General features: G+C 36.5%; 1 protein-coding gene across 17 annotated transcripts in view; it reads left to right on the forward strand.

The window, feature by feature from the left end:
- The window catches only part of THRB (thyroid hormone receptor beta), a 378,575-nt gene that overhangs the window by 94,728 nt on the left and 260,117 nt on the right, over nucleotides 1-23,730 (forward strand). For 3 of the 17 annotated variants that reach the window (XM_081825655.1, XM_081825690.1, XM_081825750.1), the window contains exon 2: nucleotides 19,524-19,672. The exons of the other annotated variants lie outside the window; for them this stretch is intronic. The gene's annotated coding sequence lies outside the window, so the exon portion shown is untranslated. The remainder of the gene's footprint in view (nucleotides 1-19,523; nucleotides 19,673-23,730) is intronic. 17 annotated transcript variants of the gene reach the window in all.

Raw genomic sequence — 23,730 nt, forward strand, 5'->3', positions numbered from 1 at the left:
CTTTTGGTTTTGTTGACTGTTTCTTTTGCTGTGCAAAAGCTTTTTATCTTGATGAAGTCCCAATAGTTCATTTTTGCCCTTGCTTCCCTTGCCTTTGGCGATGTTTCTAGGAAGAAGTTGCTGCAGCTGAGGTTGAAGAGGTTGCATGGGTGTGTTTTTATGGGGTGATTTTTATACTTCTGCAGAATATAGATTAAACTGTGATTAAAGGTGTGTAGTTTACAATAAGACGGAGTTGCCATCTGCAAAACATATTAACTTATCCCTAGTTGAGGCTGGCCTAATGAAAGGTTCTCAAAGATAGAAACTATGATATGTTAATATGATCAAGAGTGATATCAGAATTACAAGACGAAGGCCTGACTCTGCAGCGCTATTTTATAAGCCAATTGCATCGAGGTTCTTAAATTTATGAGTAGCAGTAAACTAGGAGTCCAGAGACCTGATTTCTACTTTTGACTTTAAATAACATTGGGTAAGTCATTTGACTTCTCTGAGTGTCAACTATTAATTGAAAGAGGATGATCCTACAGTTTTGGTAAAAAGGTTCAACATAACTAGAGCCTTAAGTAGGAAGCCCTATTGGCTTTCCATTTAGAGGGAGGTCCTTAAGCGAGAGGAAGGAAAGGAAAGAGAAGAGAGGAAGAACCTTCTATCCCAGTACACTGACATTTCCTTGAGTGGGCTGGCTTCCTCACCCTATTTGTGGGCCTTTGGCTCTGTCTGCCTCCAGTAGCCAGGGTTGCTTGCCTGCGATAGCAGTGAGCATGCCAGCAAGCTGGGAGAGGTGGTGCAGGACACTTGCTGAGGAGGGAGAAGGGTGAAGCTCAAAATTCACTAGTCTTTCTCAATCATGATTTAACTCTTTTGCTTTCTTTCTGTTTCAATGATCTTTGGGCCAGGACCTGATGGCCATGAGCCATTTGGTCTAGAGCTATTGCTCTAGAATTGATTGGGAGTGGTTTCACAGTCATGGGTCCAGGCTCAGCCAACAAGAATGCCATGATTGATAAATGATGTCTGTCATGGGCAGTGGTTGTATGGAGGATGATAGATGTGGCTCGTATCCCATCTATTAGATGTTTGCCATCCCTAGTTCAGCACAGACTTTGCAGAAATATGGAAATAAGTGACTGAACAGCCATTTCTGTCAGTGTTAACTTTGTTTTAACTGAGAAAAGTGTAGTCCCAGAAGTTGACTAAGAAGATTCTAGAAAATTTAGGGTATTGTCTTATATAAGTGAAAAACATGGATTTTCTCTTGTTCTTTCAAAATGTGGATCACAAAGTACTTGCATCAGAATCACCTAGCTAGCTTGGTTAAAGTACAATTTTCTGGGCCGCATTCAAGACTAAGTTCATCAAAATCTTTGGATGGCTAAAACCCAGAAATCTGCATTTTCAGTGTCTTCAGTGATTGGTGTGTGTGTGTATGTGTGTGTGTTGAAGTTGGCAGAATCATTGCCTGATAAGATTGGGCATGAAAAATTACATCTTTAAAACTGGCAATATTTTCATCTAGCACATCATAATCTCAAGAAGTCACTTTGCAAATGGTGCTAGAATTCAGTAATGGGTTATAAATATACAGCTTGATTAAGTAAATTTTTTAGTAATAGTTGTGGGGGATCTAAATAAAACTTAAGGACAAATAAAAAGTCTTTTTTTTTAAAGTCTCATATTGTAGCTTACTCAAGCCAATAATGTTGGATGAGGTCACAGAAATAAGACATTCCCATGTCTTTGATGTGTGTGTGTGTGTGTGTGCGTGTGTGTGTGTACATATCAATGTGTAAACCATGGAGGGGGAACAGGATTGCAGAAGACTACAACAAAGATTGAAGGGTGGAATCTATTTTAAGAATGACCAACTTCTGGGGCACCTGGAAGGCTCGGTTGTTTAAGCAAATGCCTTCGGCTAAGGTCATGATCCCAGAGTCGTGGGATCAAGCCCCGTGTCGGGCTTCCTGCTCAATGGGGATCCTGCTTTGCTTCTCCCCCTCCTTCCCTCTGTCCCTCTGCTTTGCCCCTCTGCCCCACTGTGCTCTCTCTCTCTCTCAAACAAATAAAATCTTTAAAAAAGAAAAGAATGGCCAACTTCTAAGAGATAATTAGACAACAGCAAATTGACATGGGTGAGAGCAGGGAAGAAAAGGGAAGGTATTGGACAAATACTCAGAAGGCCATTAGAGAAAGTATTCCAATTTGAGCGGGCAGTTACATAAGAGCAGGACAGTATTTCTGAAAGGACGCAGTCTTGGGCCAGGCAACCTCAATTTGAGTCTGAATCTACCACTTAGCTAGTCCTGCGATTCTGGGTAACTTACTTAATTCCTCTAGATCCCTGTTTCCTCATTTGTGAGACTGGATAATGATAGAATCAACACAACCAGGGGCACAGGTAGGTGGTGGTAAGAGTTAACAAGGACAACAAATATGAGGTGCTGGTATGTAATAAGCACTCAATGGCATCCATTGGAGAGGGGCCAAGGTTAAAAATGACTTTCTCTTTTGATGTATAGACAATCAATATTGTTATTTTAATGTGGAATCATTTTCCTGTGAGGGCATGTGTTAATTTCACTGATACTCAGTTTCTCACACATGAGGAAAGCCTTATCAGAAAGACAAAAGGGTTCTACAAATAGCATCACTAGCTTCCAGAATTAGCTTGAAGTCCAGAGATTCTCCCTGAGGAGGGAGCCATTTTTTTGTTCTCCTGAAGTCAGACAATCCCAAACTATACCTTAATTAATTAAATATTCAACAAAAATACTTTAAGTTTGAGACTATTCTAATGAATCAGCCTATGGTCCTTGCCCTATGGTTGTTCACAAGCTTCTGCACCTGATCTAGATGCCATAGAAATATAAAGTGCCAACTCACTCTGTCTCTAGAAACAGGGCGTGAGGGAATTTTACTGATGAGAAGACATATGAGTTTGGTTTTGAAGGATGAATTCAAGTTTTCCCGATAGGTTCCAAGTGGGGAAGACATGCCAGGCAAAGGATAAAGTGCTTTCCTTAGGTAGACTCTAAACAGCAGATGGTTAAATAAGAGCAAGTAGGTGAATTTCCATCCCTATTGTTCATCCATTTATGCAGACAATAGAAAATTCATCCTTGGTGAGTTTGCCAGCCAGGACTTAAGGATTTTAGTTTAATTATGGCAGACTAATGGAGAGGAAGGGAGAAATCTTTGCTTCAGAGGAGGAAATGGCTAAATTCCTGGTGACATACTTTGCAAACTGAACCCAACATAGGAAACCTTCCTTAATGGGAAACCTTCCCATAAGCTCCTCATCTTCAATCATCTTTTAAAGTCAAGAAGTTAAAAAACTTATGTATTTTTCCTGGAGTTCCAAAATTAGAGGCCAGACAGGGATAATGCATCATGACATTGACATTCTGTCCTTTCTTATTTATTTTACATAATCAGTGTGTTCTCTCAAGCCTACTTGCATAAACACACAATGATACATATTTAATGAATTCATTCTTAAACAGCTATAGAAAATGTACTTTATTAATATGCCACTTCAATTTTAGGGAGCATCCAATCAGATATGTATGTGTGCTTGGCTTACAAAATGAATCAATCAATGAAGGATAAATATGCATAAGTAAAAGTAGATTTTAGAAGTGCCCTATAAGCTCATGAAACTACTTTTTCTTTCTGAGGCAAAAGAACTGTTATCTTCTTTCTTATTTAAAAGGAATTGTGGGTCAAATTGAGCCCGTGTTTAAAAACATTAAATTCAGGGCAAAGTAGTGTGCAATGTAAACTTCTCTATAGAAATAAACTCTGTCTAGCCCACTGAATCTCAAAATTCATTCCATTATCCAATTCCATTGGGAGGCTTATTAGAATGCAGATTCCTGGGCTCGCCTAAAAAGATCGATTCAGTAGGTCTGGAGTGGGGCCCAGGAACCTGCATTTTAAATAACCCAGTGACTGATGCAAGTGGTGTCAGTATCAGAATTGAAAAACTCCACTTTATGCCTGGCTGGGTCCCTTGTGGTCAGATGGAGTTAATAGGTTGTAGAATTAGAGCAAAGCATCAGGCTGTTGTGAAGGGGGAGTCCTGTGAGGCTAAAGAAGCACCCATTAAACACCTGGGTTAGTATATGATAAACAGAACACTTGATACATTGGACAGCCCCAAGTAAAGCTAACAGATTCTTGTTCTTGTTCTCCTTCTGTTAATCCTTTTCACTGTTCATTAGCGCTTCCTCCTACAGGTAAGTACAGTTCCCAAAAGGCAGCTCCCAGTAAAATGTGGGAGACCCAGAGGCCTTGAAGCCTTCTTCATCTCATCAGCAGTCCATTTACACATGTCACTCTGGGAAAGCTTCTGTTGGCTCCCTAATCTACTTTCTGTGACTTCCAGATAGTTGACTCTGACCTCTCTGGGTTTGCGTATCTCGTCTCTTCTAAACTTATAACTTTGACTCCTTTGATGTATCTACTCCTTGCAGATCCTAAAATCTCTCTGAAAGCACTTGGAAAAAAATATGTTTATATAAGGCGGTATCATTAATGTATTTTTATGCACCTCAAAGTAATCGACCTGGAATTTTACAATGGTGTGCTTGAATACCCAGTAAAATTACATTATGTAACAAATTTTTCTGAAACAATTTTGATTTCAAATATTCCATTCCATGACCACTATGAATACATATTTATACTTGTTGGAACATGATTCCAGATTATTGATTCAGAAACTAAAATTTTAGGTATCAACTGTCTTACTACTAAGTTAGGTAGGAGAATATTAAAAATCCATCTTGCCCATTTGGCATTTCCATAGCAAAGGCACAAGATACCTGAAAAATGTTTGAATTTTATAATTCTACTCCCATTGTTCTGGACTTCTGGAGTCCCTTAATTGGAAACAAATATTTATTTTGTGGTATAAGAATTAATACTTAAGGGCTCATGGGTGGCTCAGTTGTTTAAGTGACTGCCTTCGGCTTGGGTCATGATCCTGGAGTCACGGGATCGAGTCCCGCATCGGGCTCCCTGCTCAGCGGGGAGTCTGCTTCTCCCTCTGACTCTCCCCCCTCTCATGCTCTCTCTCTATCATTATCTATCTCAATAAATAAATAAAAATCTTTTTAAAAAATTTTAAAAAAAAGAATTCATACTTAATATACTTAATACCTTGTAGTTTGGATTTCTTGGACTGATTTTTTTTTTCTCTTTCAATTACATGTTTCATTTGATTCCTTAAAAATTTGCACCAGTAATGGTACCAGTAACAAAATAGCTTCTACAGTACTAGGAACTAGACCTTTTCCTCTGAGAGACAAATATTTATCTGAAATTAGGCAGAAACAGTTAACTTGGTTAAAGAGCACTAAGTGAACTTCAGAGTCAGTCCTTCAGAATCAAAATCTCATGCTTATGACACTCTTGCCTGACAAGAACTGTAAGGATCTGAGATTTTTCCCCTACTGCAGGCTAAAAGCCTGTCACAGTGAATGAATGAGGGCAGAAAACATGACACTCTTGGGTCAGAGATAAAGTAGAGTTTGTTATTCACTGCACTAACAGTAGCCAGAAGATCAACATTTTTTGGTGCCTGTTCCCTGAGTCCTAATTCCCACAAGGTGATGTAGAGGTCTGGGTGACACCTGAACAGGCAGTGAGTTGCATTACTGAGGAATCCTGAATTTAGGGGACCCAAATTTTTCTAATGGGCTGTAAACATGCCTGGCCTTTGATGCGACAAGAGATTATCTCTGCCCTCCACGTCTATTCACTGTGCTAACGTCCTTGAGAAGCTAGTCTGGAACAAAGGTAGTCAGTGTCTCTGCTTACAAGACATGTAGAAACTTGAAAGACCTATGGAGAATTTTCCCTCCATAATACCATAGAAAATACTTTGTTCTTGAACATATTTATTCAAGCCTTTTAGGTATGGTTTTCCACAGATGCCAATTCACTTTAGACATGCTTGTTGGCTAACATAGCTATGGAGCAAATCACTCTTTCTACCAAAATTGATACCATTTCTAAGTGTCACTGATGATATATAATACTCATGGAAATCTTTGTTTTTATTTATTTTCCTTCTAATTTAATGCATCCACACCCAGAATACAGCTGAAGGGCTGACTATTCCATATTTGCCCCCAACAAATAATTTAGTATCAGAGTTTATATGGCTGTGATATGATTAGGTATTCTCAAAGATAGTATTCAAAACTGAATTCTCTAGGAACATCGAAGCATACATACCCTGAAGCAACATTTTTTGTTTGTGGATTTGTTTGTTTCTTGACATCATGGAATGTGGCTTTGTCTAGATGGTCAAGAAAAAGTTTTTATTTGTTTAATTTTTTCTGAATTATCTGGTCTGAGTTATCACATGATTATTCAAGTCTATTTTCTTTGCTTGTGTTGTAGAGCTTCTAAGATACAGATACATGCTGTTCTTTTAGCATGTCTGGAGACATAGAAGAAGAAGGATAGCAAATAAGTTCTCACCATTAACTTTGGGCTTCCTGTTGGATTGACTTACTCAAAGTAAACTTGACATACTTGCACTGGGAGTGATTATTTACTGTCCCCTGAATCAAGATAAAGGACTGGCAGGCAACAGTCAGCTTTTGTTTCTGGAAACATTGGTTTTTCTCTTAATAAAAATGCATTTTCATGGTTGCTTCATTTATGCAGTATCTTCCTTGAATTCCTTCTTAGCACCAATGCCATTGTTATAAAGGTAGAGTTGGAATTCAGTGTTTCCATCTGCTTATACAAGTGCAATACTACTTCCTACCATTTGAGATGTATCTTAAAATGCAAATACACCATAGGGGTCCAAGGCAAGTGTGAAACAGAGATTTAAAAAATAGCTGGTAATATGTTTTTTGTCCTTGGGTTGGTCCAGAGATGACTCCAAACATCCCTTTTCTATACCCTTTCTTTCCAGTGCACTCTGCTGAGTGAGTGTGCATAGTCAATTCAAAAGTGACCAAAACTAAAACTACCCATTCTTTGGGGTTTCCTATTGGTTATTGTCTGCAAAAGAATGATAAAAGCCAAGGGTTAGGGTATTTGTAGGTGGAACAAAACTTTATGAATAGCTAATAACTGAAGCCTACCATTTGACATTTTAGCTTCTAAGCGAAGAGTGACAAATTGTTGTTGATACTGCTCTAGTTTTCTATACCATTAAATTATTATTTGCTGGTTGAACTCAGAACACTAGGGGGCACTAATTTGCTCAAGAAGTCATTTTAACTCATCAGGACATGACCTCAATCTCACCCAATTACATTTAGATCTAGAGAAGACCTATGGGTTAATTTAGGCCAGTTTTATAAATATTTATTTCAAAACCAGAAGGAAATGACTTGCCCAAGGCTAACACAGGCAAGCGAGTGTCCTAGTGATTTGATATTCTTTCTCCTCTACCATGATACTTTTGTCAGAGAATCTGGAATAGCACCTTTTTAATCATCAGTAGCAAATGCCTGCAACTCTATGTTTAGAGGATACTGTTTTGAACAACATGGTTCTGTTCTCAGATTGCTCATCAGCTAGGAAGACCCATTGACTGATTAACTGAATTTTAACAAAAACTATTATGGAAGAGTATAGCAATGAGATGTCAGACTTCCTTGTTTAGCTGAACCTTTAATGAAAAGGAAATTGGTAAATAAGAAGCAATAGGGAGGGAAGATTTAATGGTAAGAATTAAGGATGATATGATAGTACTGAGATAGGAAGGACCAAAGGAACTTGGAGGACCTGAGAAACCTAGTGGGACAGGAGCATAGAGGCAGAGAGGGAGAAAGAGTGGCACAAGATGAGGCTGGAGAGGGAGGAAGCCAATTATCCAGGGCCACATGGGCCATGTGGAGAATCAGGGAGCACCTTATCTTAAAAGGGTTATGGAGAGTCACTGAAGGGGCCAGAGACAAATGCATGCATTCTGTGTGTACACACACTGACTATAGAATGGAGAGGAATGTGGTTGGAAAGAGGAAGAGAAGTTAAGATGCAACCCAAGTCATCCAAACAAGAGATGATGGACAAGAACTGCGGTGGTGGTAGTTCAGGGTGGTGCTTTCCATCTATAAAGGGTGACTTTCCTCTGAAGCATCCAGATGAGACAAGTACCCCCAGCTGCATCCTGGCAGGGTTGCTGCTAGAAGTCTTCCTACTCCTCTTCTTTGTCCCACCTCTTTTTTGACTCTTGCAGCTATGGCTTTCTTAATTTAGTACTAGAATCCAAATTAGAACCAACTAGAGTCTTACCCTTGCAGCTGAGCATAGCCAGGTTTGTTCCATCATCCCAGAAGTTACATGCTGCTATGGCTCTCTCCAAGTTGGACTCACCCTTCGGAAGTTTACAGAGATGCCAGGGTGTCAAAGGAAGCAAAGGCAAGAAACAGATATGCTTTGTGCCACTTGATTTGTTCAGCTGAGTTTTGTGTTGTCATGGGATTATTATTATTTCTTAAACTTTTTTACTGGATAAGAACATTAAGTACTCATTGTAGAAAATCTAGAATATAAAGGAAACAGAGAAAAAAATCACCCCCTAATTCCTTTTCCCCCAATTCTGTAATTTAAATCAAATAGCCTTTATAATCTTGGAATATTTCTCTTTTTTCTAAGCATATTTTTAGTATATTGGGATCTCAGTATGAAAGGTTTATGTACCATTTTTACAAAAATATTGCTAGCATTTTAAGTACTTATTGTGTGTGAGACTCTGAACAGAGTGATTTGCAAACTTTACTCAAATTTAATTGTCCAAACAACCCTATGGGGTAGAATCTATAATCCCCTTTTACAGAAGAGGAAACTGAGGCATAGTGAGATTGAACAACTTCTTTAAACAGATTTATTGAGTTATAATTGACATGCAATGATCTGTACATATTTAAAGTATACAGTTTGATAAATTTTGACATATGTATATACCTGGAAATTTTCATCATAGTCAAGATGATGAACTTATCATCACCCCCAAAGGTTTCTCTTTTCCCTTTGTTATCCATTCTCCCCAGTGCCCACATCCCTAGACAAACATGGATCTGCTTTCTATCACTATAGGTTAGTTTGCCTCTTCTAGAACTGTGGATTCATACATTATGTATTATGTTTGTTGTCTGGCTTCTATCACTTAGCATAATCATTTGTGATTTCATGTACTAATAATTTATTAATATTTATGGCCAAGTAGTATTCCATTGTATGGATACCACAATATATTTTATCCATTCACCTGTTGATGAATATTTAGATTATTTCCAGTTTGGGGCATCCACAAATAAAACATCTATGTGCATTAGTGTACAAATCTTTGTATGGATTTACGCCTTCATTTTTTCTTGGGTAAACACCTAGGAGTGGAATGGCTGGATCATATGACAGGTGTATTCAAAATACATAAAGAACACTCAAAACTCAATAATCAGAAAAGAGGCAACACAAAATAAAAACAGGCAAAAGATTTGAACACACACTTTACCAAAGAAGATATATAAATGGCAAATAAGCACATGAAAAGAGGCTCCACATTATTAGTCATTAGAGAAATGCAAATGGAAACCAGAGTGAAATACCACTACACTCCTATCAGAATGGCTAAGATGGCAAGACTGACTATACCAAGTACTGGTGAGCATGTGGAAAAACAGTCTCTCATACTCTGCTGGTGGGAATATAAATGGTTACAACCACTTCAGAAAACTGTTAGGTAGTTTCTTAAAAGATTAAACATAAACCTACTATATAAGTTTCCTGTGGTTGCTAAAACAAGTTACTGTAAACTTGATGGGTTATAACAGCAGAAATTTATCCTCTCTCATTTCTGGGGACTAGAAGTCCAAAATCAAGGTGTCAGCAGAGCGTTGTTCCTTTCAGGTGCTCTCACAAAGATTCTATTCTTGGCTTCTTCCAGTTTCTGGTAATTGCCAGCATTCCTTGGCTGGAGGCTACGTCATTCCAATTTCTGTCTCTGTCTTCATATCACCTTCTCTTCTGAATGTCTGTGTCTAAACTCCCTCTGCTGCTTCTTACAGGGAAACATGTGACTATATTTAGGACCCACCTGCATAATCCAAGATAAGCTCCTCCTCTCAAGATTCTTCACTTAAGCATAGTGTTTGCCATATAAAGTAATATTCACTCATTTGTCATATAAGATAATATTCACGAGTTCTGCAGATTAGGACATGGACATATCTTTCGGGGGGCCACCTACACCTACCATAAGCAACTTTTTAACCTCATATTATAACACAAGCATGATCCCATTTTTATTAAAATTCTTTTGTAAATATAATTTCAAATGGTCACAAAATGTTTGCCACATGAATGGATCCATCACAGTTAATTATTGAACACATTTCAACTACTGAATATTAAATAAAACAGTCAGAAGAAATTTCTTATTTAAAATAAGACTGCAGTAAACATCGTAGTGTGTAAGGCTGTTTTTTTTTCTTATATTTTGGGATTCCCCCCACAAATGAGTTCAGTGAGCCAAAAGCTATAAATATGAATTCCTTTGCATATTTTCCAGAAGCTTAGTACCAACTTACATTCTACCTATAAGTAAGAAAACCTCTTTAACTGCTCTTTCCTATTTAAAGTAAAAGTTTTGGGGGTAAATTCATAAGTAGAAAATTGGTATTTTAATTTATATTAATAATGAAATGAGATGATTCCTTATATTTTTTTAAAGATTTTATTTATTTGACAGAGAGAGACAGAGTGAGAGAGGGAACACAAGCAGGGGGAGTGGGAGAGGGAGAAGCAGGCTTCCCGCCAAGTAGGGAGCTCGATGTGGGGCTCTATCCCAGGACCCTGGGTTCATGATCTGAGCCAAAGGCAGATGCTTAATGACTGAGCCACCCAGGCGCTCCTGATTTCCTATATGTTTTATTCAAAATATATTTCTTTCTCTTGTGTCCTCTGCCTAATTGGGTAGTGCTTTTTTTAAAAAAAAATGATTTTTATATGAACTCTATATAGTTGAAAATACAGACACTTTAAAATTTGTGTTGTGAATGTTTTTCTGAGTCCGTGGTTTGCTTTTGTATTTTGCTAAGTTTGAGAACTGGGGATTTTGACATACAGAAGTGTAAAATTCTTTGACATTGGGACATTGTATTGAGGTTTCTACTGCCAAGGTAGGAGGATTTAAGAAAATTTTCCCACATTCAGAGGGCAGATATCTATTATAACTATATCTAATTTTGCTTTTTTTTTTCTTTTTTGGTAACTCTTTAACCCATCCATATTTTTATTTTGCTATGTGGAGAGAGGTTGAGATCATAACTATGTTTTTCCAAACTCCTAAAGAATTAAATGATTATCTCAAAAGCACTCTTATTGAATAATCCCATCTCTTTAAGTATTGATTTGTGATGGTTCCTTTATCATTTTTCTAAGGTTCTCATATAAACTGGGGTTTGTTTGGAGGACATTTATTCTATTCCATTAATCTATTTTTGGCCAATATGAGAGATTTATATTGAAATTTTAAGATATATTTTAATATACAGGTAAATCAGGGCATGAAGTTATCATTTGTCTCTAATCAGAGAAACCTTTTGTTTAAATACAATGCTGTGATTGCGTGTTATAAGAGCAACCTGGCTAGCATATGGATTATCCCACCAATAATTTATATCAGTTTTTATTGCTATTAATTAGCATGTCTTTTTTTGACTCATTATAATGGAGTACTCTCTCTATATATAATGTTCACATTTTCCCTTCTCCTGATTTTATTGTCTCCCCAAACTCATTGCCAGATGATATATTGTGTTTAGAAATGTCCTTGAAACTGTTAAACTATTTGATAAATACTCTTTTAGCTTGCTAAGTTGTTTTTTTTTTTTCCTACTTCAGCCACAATAATGACCAGCTACTACCCAGCTGACCAGATCCCAGATCCCTCAATCTGATTTGGTTATTTAGATCAGGATTTTTCAACCTTGGCACTGTTGACAGTTAGGGTTAAATAATGTTGTGTTGTGTCCTATTCACTGTAGGATGTTTAGCAGCATTCCCCGCTAGTTACCTCCCACCCCAGTTGTGACAATCAAAAATGTCTCCAAATATTGCCAAATGTCCCTTTGGGAACAGAATAGCCCCCATTGAGAACTATTGATTTAGATCAAAGTAGTCAGACAGCATGCAGCATAGTAAATTTATTTAACTTTTATTTATAATTATTACTATTTATAATCTTAGTAATACAATCAGGTTGAACCTAAGGCAAACCAATTATTTGCACAATGATTCACTGTCATTGCCTTGAAAAAAATCAACCCTAGGGCATTCTGCTTGGCCATGTGACTTAAACATGACCATAGGAAGAATAGTGACATTATCCTTGTTCAAAATAAAACATCTCAGAGATCTCTTTTGGTTCACCTCTCCCTACTTAGCTTATGTTGATGGTAAATTTGAAAAGCTGTCAATTTGATAACCATATTGGTATATGTAAATGAAATTATGCCCTGAGTTTTAATCTTGTATTTTGTGATACTTAGAAAATGGCTCAAACTCTAAGCCCATAATTCTTTGAATCGTCTTGCCTTTGATTTTAGCATATAACCATGGCTGTCTGAGCTAGTTAGTTCAGAGGGGTTTTACAAGATGATAATGAGGCCAATGTTGCAGTTTCAATTAGCTTCACAGAAGAAAAACCCAGCTTCACAGCAGCAGACTGAACTGCTAACCCCTGCCACCACTCTCAGCCAATGGCCAAAAGGAACATGAGAACAGAGAATGTTGTCGACTCAGCACTCCCAGGACCATTTAGCCTGGACAAGCAAAGGTCACATCTCATTGCCGATGATGGCCCATCCGTGTTATATTCCTACACCAATTCACTGCAGAAACACAAAATGAAGAGTACTCTGTAAATCAGAGCTGCCTTTATAGCCAATGTAGATCACTGAGGCAAAGACTTGTTTATTCTAATTTTTTTTTTGGAACAGTGAATAGGACAGCTGCAGTTTTGAAAGGTATTTAAGCAACTTTCATTTTTGTTTTCAAATTTGCAATTTTGACCATATATTTAAAGTTAAGTACATTTTATTCACTCATGAAATTATTTTCTAATCATTCACTTAGAGGGATGGGTCATTATAATCATATGTCTGCTACTATGTCAATATAATAGTTGAATCAGGCAATTTTTCCTTGGAATGAGAAGACTTTTATAAGCATTAAAATGGAAATGGAATTTTACTTGCTTTTAATATTATGGGCAGAAGGGTATTAACAGGGATCCCTGGCAGCAATTTCCCTAATACTGATTTATGTGTTGTATAAAATGTAACATCCATGGAAACATGACCCTCAACTTCTGCCTTTTCTTGCAAAGATTGGACTTAATTCTGCTTTTAAAATATTTGTATTGTTCCTGTTAAACTGCCTAGATAATAATGGATGCAGGTGAATGTTGCCCAGTTTGGTTTATGTACTCAGTTGCAGCATTAAGATACATTTCTTTCCTTTTTCCTCTGGTCTTTGAATTCGGATCATACTCATCCACTCCCAGGTCACACTCTCCCAGTAGGGAGTTTCATGGAGCTTAATATCATTTATATAATGGTTTTCCTTTCTCACTGGTGCCTAAATTTTCCTTCTGACTTACCAAGAGATCCATAGGAATTTTCAACAATGTTGGTATTATATTCTGATGATGAATGGATATCCAATTTCAAGCTCTTCCATTCACAGTGCATTCATCAAAACACAATCAACTTTAGTAGCCCATAGAGAAAATAGCTTTTAGAACCTGATATTTACTTCACCTCATCAAAGGTCTGCTAAACATACTGAGTCCTAAATGAATAGCAGTGGACAAGCCAAACAAATTGAGCCTTGAATGCAAGAATGTCTACAGATGTTTCCATGAATTGCTTTTTAATCAATGAAATCAGGAACATGTGTGGTTTTTTTTAAATTGATTCCTACAGTTGCAGCTGCATGAGGACCACATTTTCCCAACTGCCTCTCTGTTACCATTCAGAATCTCATTTCAATATACATGATATTCTCTTCCTAAAAAGTCTAATATTTATCTAGCATTTCTATGTGTCAGGTACTATGCAAAGTGCTTTCATGGATTATTTAATTTAATTTTTTACACATACCAGATATTTTTATTATTCTCATTATACAGCTAAGGGAACTGAGTGGTAAAGGTTAGTCAGCCCAGGATTATACAGCTAACAGTAACACATGACAGAGCCAGATCCTGAGTTGGTCTGCATGAATCCAGAGCCTGTAGTCCTAACTGCTACAAGGTACTGCTTCCTGAAAGTCATTATCCCAAAGATTTGTATTATTTTTTATTTCTAAGAATAATATGATTTTATTTCTGTTACCATATTTGATTTGAAACAACTAAAAATGATACCCAAATATCTTTTGTGTCACCCAACCTGAATTCTTACAGAATGTATCCTGTCTGTGTTAATTTGACCTATAGTTGGGGCTTCATCCCTCTGGTATTCATGGGTCTTAAATTTGTAGCTAGAAACCTGTTCATATTTTGAGTAATTGTATTTCATGCCCTATGACATTTTGGCACTTAAAACATGTTCGACAATATTTTAAAGAATGCAATTTACACCACTTCCTTTAGAAGACTATAAATAAAATAATGATAGAAAGTGTCAAGCCATAATTACATCGAGAGTTTTAGTAACCTCATAAACCACAAGAATGAAATACCAAAAAATTTTTTTTTCAACCACCAGCATCAAAATCTCATTTGCTGATTCTATTTTTGCAGCATTGATGGAAGTAATCCAGTTAGGCTGACATTTTTATAGAGGATAGTTTGATGTTCAAATAAGCCGTGTTATTTCACCATCTTTATGAGAAGGGTTTTTTTCTTCTGTAATGATTTGAACTGTGCTATAAAGTAAATGAAAATGTGTCTTGTAGGTTGGATTATGGCTCCCAAAGACACATTTCAGTTGACATAAAGGTCTTTGCCATAACCACAGTTGATGTTTACAGATACACAGATACACACCCCTTCTCATTTTTAATGTTGTTGAATTTCTTAATGAATCTAATCACAGAAAATATGTCAAAAGGAAAGGGATGCTTGGTCTCAAACATATGCTTGGGTTTCTGTTAATCAGGAAACAAATATCCAAATGCGTTTGCACACAATCTCACACACATGCTCACGCACGTGCTCACACACACACTCAAGTTTGGAGCCAAGTGTGAACCCGGTGACACAGTGGCACTTAGAGCCAAATACTAAGCATATGTCAAAATTTGGTGTGATCACAACAGCAGAATGGTACAATATTGTTTCGTTCAGCATGATGCAGAAAGAGAAGCCAAATAACAGAAAATCATAAAACAAATGTCATTTCCTTCCCAGAAGCATTATGTTTCAATAATTGAGAAAAAAATAAGACCAATTTGTTTCAATCTGACTTTCTTGTCACTGGTAAATTAATAGATACATTTCTACTCCATAAGAGAAAATAGGCCAATGAACCTTTAATGGTCAAGATGGGCTAGATAAAATTGCTAATATCTGATGTTTCTGTCCTATAGATCAAAATATATCTATCACTCAGCAAAAAATAGTATCAACAAATTTATATAGTTCAGTTTGACAGATTAGCACTCATTGTATTCATTTTTATCCTCTTAGGATTTCATTCTCTCTGTATTTTTTTAAAGATGGCATATTTTAATCATGTAGAAAACTCATAGCTTTAGAGATGGGCCTTACTGATACAAATAACTTGCATATGGGTCAAATATTTTTGATATGTTATTATCCATGAATTCCTTTATGAGAGCCAAGGATAGAATAGTTGTTCATCAGTAGCAAATTTCACCAAGAATGAGAATTAGAATTCTTTCAGGATCCTTTGATACCTTTGGCTAATGGGCAAACGATAACCTCAGGGAAAAGTGAATGGGCGCCAAATGCTACCTCCTTTTAAGAAATCCTCCTATATCATGTTAGAAAGTCATAGCTAGATGGAATGGTTGATAGATTCACGGAATGGAAATGCCATTGGAATTATCCAGCCCAAGAGTTCTCAACTGTCCAGTTAGAGGGTCCAGATCCACATGGATAGGTTGTTATGAGCAGTGAGGTATGCTGTATGTTTTTTTTTCTAATGTTCAAAGTACTGAGATTAGCAAATTATTCTTTTATAAATTAGAATGTATTTGAAATTACCCATCCAAAAATGCCACACTAATTTAATAGCATTTCAAACCAGAAAGAAAGAAGTGCAGTTTCAGCTAGTGGATCTCGTATTACATACCTGTCCCATGGAGATACCCATGGGAATGAATCTTGCATGAAAACAGAGGGGTGATGTTTCCTAGCGGAAAAAAAAGCTCTTGATCTGAAGATCTAGGCACTTCCTCTAACTTTTCTGCAATCAGCAGAGATTGCTGAAATCATAAGCCAAAAGTTGATGGTATACGTGGAATCAGCAAAGGGCCATAATCTTGAAGGACATTTCTCTAGGGCCTGGTGAGGCCTGAGGAAATGACTGTACCACCACCGTGGAACACATTTTTTGTAACTCGATGTTTAGAACTCTTGGATTCTCTGTCTCCTCCCTGCCGACAGCACCTAGCTCCCGCTGCCAAAGTTTGTTTTCTCTGAGCTCAGTTTATCTAAAGTGGCCATACACCAAGGGTTGACCTTTTCTTTCTACGGATGTGTTAATATCATGGATTAAGCTCTGTAGTTGGTCTCAATCCATGGCTATTCTCATAGACCTAGAAGAAGTGTTAATTCAGTGCTTACAGGAGAACCTTATTCCTTTATCTATGAGTAGTTATTTGGAGGGGTGAAAGGCACCTCACAATTGCCCCCATTTAACAAGATATTTAAGATCTACATCTGACTCTATTATTGTTATTGCTGTTTTTAACTGCGTGATTATGATAACCCTCTAGGTTATTTAGTGCAGGAAATTTGTACCATATCTGATTCTCATGATCTTCATTCTATGAACCCCTTTTTTTGACTTATAATTTGTATAAATTTATAATCTTAACAGCTGTAAACTATTATAGAAGTAGACCAAAGATGTGACTATTCCAATTCCTTTTACAGCACAGGGCAATCCCAACAGAGATGACACCAAAACCTTATAAATCAACCTTATAGGTTGACAAACCCCAAGTAATATATGAGCAGACTCAATCTAGCAAGACATAAAAACAATAACAAACCATTACCAAACAGTTGGTTCTTAAGGACATAAGAAATTTTACTATTAGAGTAGTCTATTGTCATAATTCATCTTATTAATGGTTAAATGAGAAAAAATTTATCATTCTATGTTCAAAAAGAACTTGATTTAACATACACTGCTGATGAAAATTCTTAATGAAACATGAAGTCTATTTACTTAAAATGATAAAGATTTTTTATTTGAAACAAAGATTAAATTTTTCATTTGTAAAATTCAGTATGTATTTTCATTGAGAAACAAGAAGAGGATTACAAATTTATTGACAAGGAAAAAATTAGATAAGGTTATTAGAAAGGGGAAGTAAAAAAACCACCACTTGTCTATACTGAAAATTTAAGAGAACAAACTGAAAAAAAAAAAAGCTATTAGAATGGTCAAGATTTTAGTATTACAAAATTTTCCACTACACTTCTTACAAAAATACATACATAAAAATAAAGTACTTATTGGCCCTAATCAATTAAATAATAAGCAGAAAAAACCCACACATCACAATAGCAACTAGGAATAAATATAAAAATAAGTGGATAAGACTACCAAAAAATGTATAAGATTACCTTGAAAAAAATATAAAATAATTTGGAAGAAGATGATATTTAACAGGGAAATATTCTGTACTTCTCAACAAAAAGAATCAATATTTTTGGCATTAAATTCTCCCAATGTAATCCAACCACTGAGTGCATCTGAAATCAGAATCACCAAGGGATTCTTTTAATAATGTGACAAAATAATTTAAAAATTCATGCGAAGTAAATTGAAAAGCAAAAATAGCCAATAACTTATTTAAAAATCAATGCTCCCAAAAGGTTAAGAACAATTATATTAAAAGATTTGATCAAGTTTCAACATAAAATGTGATACTCTATGCAATGAAGAAAAATCACAAACAAAATGAAAAGACTATAAACATGATGGGAAAATATCTGTAAGACAAGATTTTTTTTTAAAGATTTTATTTATTTATTTGTCAGAGAGAGAGAGAAGCAGGTTCCCCTCCAAGCAGGGAGCCCGATGTGGGACTCAATCCCAGGACCCTGGAGATCATGACCTGAGCCAAAGGCAGACACTTAACCAACTGAGCCACCCAGGCGTCCCAAGGGTTTTTTTGTTTTTTGGTTTTTTTTAATATATAAAGCAGTCTTACAAATATGAAAGAAAGAAACAGTGTTCCTATAGAATCCACAAGACCAAAGGCCAGCAAACCTTTTCTGTAAAGGACAAATAGTAAATACTTCTGGCTTTGCGGGCTGTGACCACAATTCTGTTACAATTACTCAACTCTGCCCCTGTAGCACAAAAGCAGCCATAGACAATGCATAAAGAAATAGGTATGACTGTATTCCAATAAAACTTTATTTACAAAAATAGAAAGTGAGACAAAGTTGGCCCACAGACCACAGTGTGCCAACTCCTGCAATAGACTTTCTAGGACTATATGCCAGGTCTACCTAGAAGTAAGATGGTATAAATAAAATGCTCAACAAATATATGTTGAAAGAACAAGTAAATAAATGAATACAAATAGGACAACCCACAAAAAAATTAACATCAACAGTAAAATTGTTCAAACTCACATAATGAAAGAGGGACAAATTAAAATCATGACATAACATCTTTTTACTCTCAAATTCACAAAGTTTGTTTCTTAAATGATAATTCCTAGGTTTGGTAAGGATATAGGCTCATGCATATCCATGCTGCTGGTAGGCTTTTTTACTCTTTTGTCTTTAGCTATATACGTAGGGAAAAGTGTAGAAAATAATATCAGAAGTTCTTTGTTTCCTCTCCCTCCATTGGCAGTTTTCAAATTGAGTTCATTCTTAAAAATTATTGAGAACCCCAAAGAACTTATGTCTGTTAATGTTTATATTTACATTAGAAATTAAAACATAAACATTTAAAATATTTGTAATTCATTTAAAATAGCAATATAAACTATATGTTAACATAAGTAATACTTTTGACTACATTTTCTAAAGAAAAAGAAATTATTGAGAAGAGTGACATTGTTTTACATTTTTGCAAATCTCTTTAATGTCTTGCCTGAAAGAAGACAGTTGGATTCTCATACCTGCTTCTGAATTCATTCTGTTGTGCCATGCTTTTTGGTGAAGTATATGAAGAAAATCAACCTTCAAACAGCTATATAGTTGGAAAAGGGAAGAGTATCTTAATAGCCTTTTCTGATAACCAAAAATTCTGCTTTGATAGTACACCAAAATTCAACAAGTGATAGTTTCTTTCTTTCTTTCTTTTTTTTTTTTTTAGATTTTATTTATTTGAGCGAGAGTGAGAGAGAACAAGCAGGGGAAGCAGCAGGCAGAGGGAGAGGGAGAAGCTGAGCAGGGAGCCCAACGTGGGGCTTGACCCCAGGACTCTGGGATCATGACCTGAGTCAAACCAACTGAGCCACCCAGGTACCCCTTCAACTGGTAGTTTCTAAACAGGTAGTTGTAATGTGGAATCTAAAATCATATCACTGAACTTTCTGTGTTTCATTACATTAAAATCTGTTCATTTATCTTACAATTTGAGTGGATATTTTACTCAGGCATGGTCTTGTAACATCATGCACTGACCATTTAGAAAAAATTGGTTCAATGAGTAATGCAAATCTTCCAGATGTAGATACATTTTGTCATACAATATTCAAGATTCTATTTACTACATTTCCACCTATCTCAGAAAAGTCTTTAGATATTAGGAAATTGTCAAGCCCTCTGTGGTGGATACAAGTTTACCAAAATACTAATTTTCATTTGAAAGCTTGAAATTTTATCACTGACAAAAACTGTCTGTTGTTTCTTCATTCACTTTTGAGAAAAAGTCGGCCAAACACCCAAGTCTGAATAACCATAATTTGTCTCTTACTCATTCTTTTAAAAAAAAAAATGATGTTCTATGAAGAAAGCAGGTAGTTCAGTTCACAATTCAATCATCATACTTTCATATGCAACAGAAGTGCTATATCATACTATTTTGTTACTCAGAATATTTTTTTAAAGTGTTCTAGTGTTGAGATTTAAGTAAAATCATTTTTATTATTCATTAAAGACACTGTTGAATGAAACTGGCTTTTTTGGTTTTGGTCAGACTATAGTGAGCATGCCGTGAAAGGCACAGTGACTGTTCACGTGACTGGTGCTGCTGCCTCGATCCATGCTAAGTTGCCACAGGTTTACCCACCACTGATTTTGCACCATCAGTGCAAATGTCAACATGGTGGAAAAAACAAATAATTTTAAATTTTTACATAAATAATTCCATCCTGTATGTGTGCTTTATAATTTTAAAATTTTACATAAATAATTCCATCCTGTATGTGTGCTTTGACCAAGACTTTTTTTTTTTTAAGATTTTATTTATTTATTTGACAGGGAGAGACACAGCGAGAGAGGGAACACAAGCAGGGGGAGTGGGAGAGGGAGAAGCAGGCTTCCCGCCAAGCAGGGAGCCCGATGCGGGGCTCGATCCCAGGACCCTGGGATCATGACCTGAGCCGAAGGCAGACGCTTAACAACTGAGCCACCCAGATGCCCCTTGACCAAGATTTTTGCATGTAACATTATGCCATTACTTTTTTGAGATAGATTGAGGTTGATACATATAGATCTAGTTCATATATTTTTTTTTGTTTTTTTTTTATGAGCTACCCAGGTGCCCCTCTAGTTCATATATCTTAACTGCTGTGTTATATTTATCCCTTTGTTCCTACATTGATGGATATTTAGGTTATTTCCAACTTTTTACTATTGTGAATATTTCCTTAATCAAGAGTCATCTAGGGGCACCCGGGTGGCTCAGTTGACTAAGCATCCAACTCTTGGTTTTGGTTCAGGTCATGATCTCAGGGTCATGAGATCAAGCCCCATATTGGGCTCCTCAGCAGGGAGTCTGCTTCCCCTCTCTAACCCTCTACCCCTCCCCCTACTCGTGGGTGCACACTCTCTTTCGCTCCCAAATAAAAAAATCTTAAAAAAAAAAAAAAGAGTCACTTTAGGTTGTATACCATGATGTGGACTTTCCAGGTCTAAAAGTATATATATATATATGTACATATATGTATATGCATATATACATATATGTATATATACACACACACACACACTCAGTTTTCCATATTTAGATTATGAAATTGCCTTTAACATGGCTTTACCAATTTGCAACCTAATATGGTTCTTTTTTTTTTTAAAGATTTTATTTATTCATTTGAGACACAGAGATATATATAGAGAGAGAGAGCGTGAGCAGTGGGAGAAGCAGAGGGAGAGGGAGAAGCAGACTCCCCACCGAGCCAGGAGCCCGATGTGGGGCTCGATCCCAGGATCCTGGGATCATGACCTGAGCTGAAGGCAGACGCTCAACCATCTGAGCCACCCAGGTGCCCCCAACCTAATATGGTTCTTAACGGGTACTCTCTTCTCTAGGTGCAGTTTGTCAATGTGTGTCAAGCATTCTAAGGAAAGACAATTTTTGAATCAGAAATTCCAAGAATTGACCATGAAGGTCATTTGGCCAGGAATGAGTACAAAGTTTTGGGTTTTTTTACAAAGTTGCTTATGATTACTTATAAAGCAGAAAATCTAGACAAAAGCTTCTAGATGTTTAATAATAGGTGACAAAAATATATTGTGGTATCTTTTCTTGGATATTATGTAACCATTTTATATCCTAATTTTATTTCATTGATACACATTATTTTATCTAACTGTATTTATCAAAATGGTGATGGAAGTACAGGTAATTTTTTCTTCTTTGTGTGTGTGTGTGTTTTAAATTTTCTTGTTTTACTGAGAACATGTTATTACAGAAGGAAAGAAAGAGGGGAGGGAAGATAGACAAATGGATGAGAGCATATATTCTGAAACCTCATCCTAAACTAAGCGTCAAGTGAGGCCAAAAAAATAAAACAACAGTACCCAAATTTGACACAGCATAGGAGTGATTTTTAAAGCCTCCTGAAACCCCCAGAGACTTTGATTTGGTGGGACTGGGGATCAACAAGTCCCTGAAATGCATAAACCTCACACCTTAAGAAATACTAATTCAGAAACCATAGCTGATTCCATCAGACTTGCCTGCATTAATGAAAAATAAGGAGTCTCGTCCTTTTTAATATTTCACAGGGAAAAGAGACAAGCAATGGCTGGGGCAAGTTCTGGTGGTGCCTCTCTTCCTGGAAGCTGGAAGCTGAAGGCAGGAGCCTCTGCAACCACATCCTGGGGCGGGAAGGAATTCTGTTTCCTGCAAACCTATCCCAGACTTTGCTTTCTTCTCCTTGGCATTGGCAGCCTGCCCTGAAGCAGACAAGGTCAAGTCTGCAGGTGGTGGCTCCAGGTGTTCCTCCTCAGTTCTCTCCCATCCCTCCTTCCCTGGCATTTGGGTCAACTTCCTCTGCAAATTTGAGCATCAGAATCTTTGGGTGAGCTTGTTAAGACACATATTCCTGGCCCCCAACCCCAGAGTTTTGAATTCGTGGGTTGCATTTGTAATAAGCTTCCAGGTGATGAAGCTTCTGGCCTATGGACTGCACTGAAGTAGAGACAATAAATAGACTCACTAGAGAGAGCTAGCCTGAGACTCAGGGGCTGAGCAATAAAATGTTATCAGAGAGGGAGACAAGCCATAAGAGACTCTTAATCATAGGAAACAAACTGAGGGTTGCTGAAGGGGAGTGGGGTGGGGGTACGGTGTAACTGGGTGATAGACACTGAGGAGGGCACGTGATGTAATGAGCACTGGGTATTATATAAGACTGATGAATCTCTGACCTCTACCTCTGAAACCAATATTACATTATATGTTAATTAATTGGATTTAAATTTAAAAAACAAAATAAAATAAAGAAAAAAGAAAAAAAAAGAAACCACTCAATATTTTCTGGAATGAGTAAAATAAAGAAAAAGGATAACACCAAGTTTCAATGAGAATGTTGAGGAATTTGAATTCTCATATATTGCTGATGAGAGGGTAAAGAGTACATTCATTCACTTTGGAAAACTGTTTTGTAGCTACTTATGAAAGTAAATATTTACCTATCGAAGGGGAAAAAAATATTATTCACTAGAATTCCCATCAGATGGTCATTTAGAAATGCAGATGTGGATGCAGTAGTAGTAACAGCATTACTAGTGGTAATAAGAATAGCAATAGTAATAATAGAGATAGCAATAATAGGAAGATTAATAATGAAATCACACAAATAAATAAGAACTGGTTTTCTCCCCATGTTTTGATGAAAGTCTTGAACATGGTGTTGCCAGACCAGAGACAAGATTTCAGATGCAAAAGTGTTATGAAATCACGTATTTAAAAAATGTCTCTTTAAACTGGATATGTTACATTTTTAGTGAAAGCAAGGTCTTTAAAAACATGCCAGACCTTATGATCCAGAAAAAGCTGTTTCTTTTCCTCCTGCAGGGTATTATTTATCTTTGGTTAATAGATTCAGCCAAGCCATTTTTATAGTCTCACA

The sequence above is a fragment of the Leptonychotes weddellii genome, chromosome 1 (genome assembly GCF_054177405.1).
Source record: "Leptonychotes weddellii isolate Sample4059 chromosome 1, ASM5417740v2, whole genome shotgun sequence".
NCBI lineage: Eukaryota > Metazoa > Chordata > Mammalia > Carnivora > Phocidae > Leptonychotes > Leptonychotes weddellii.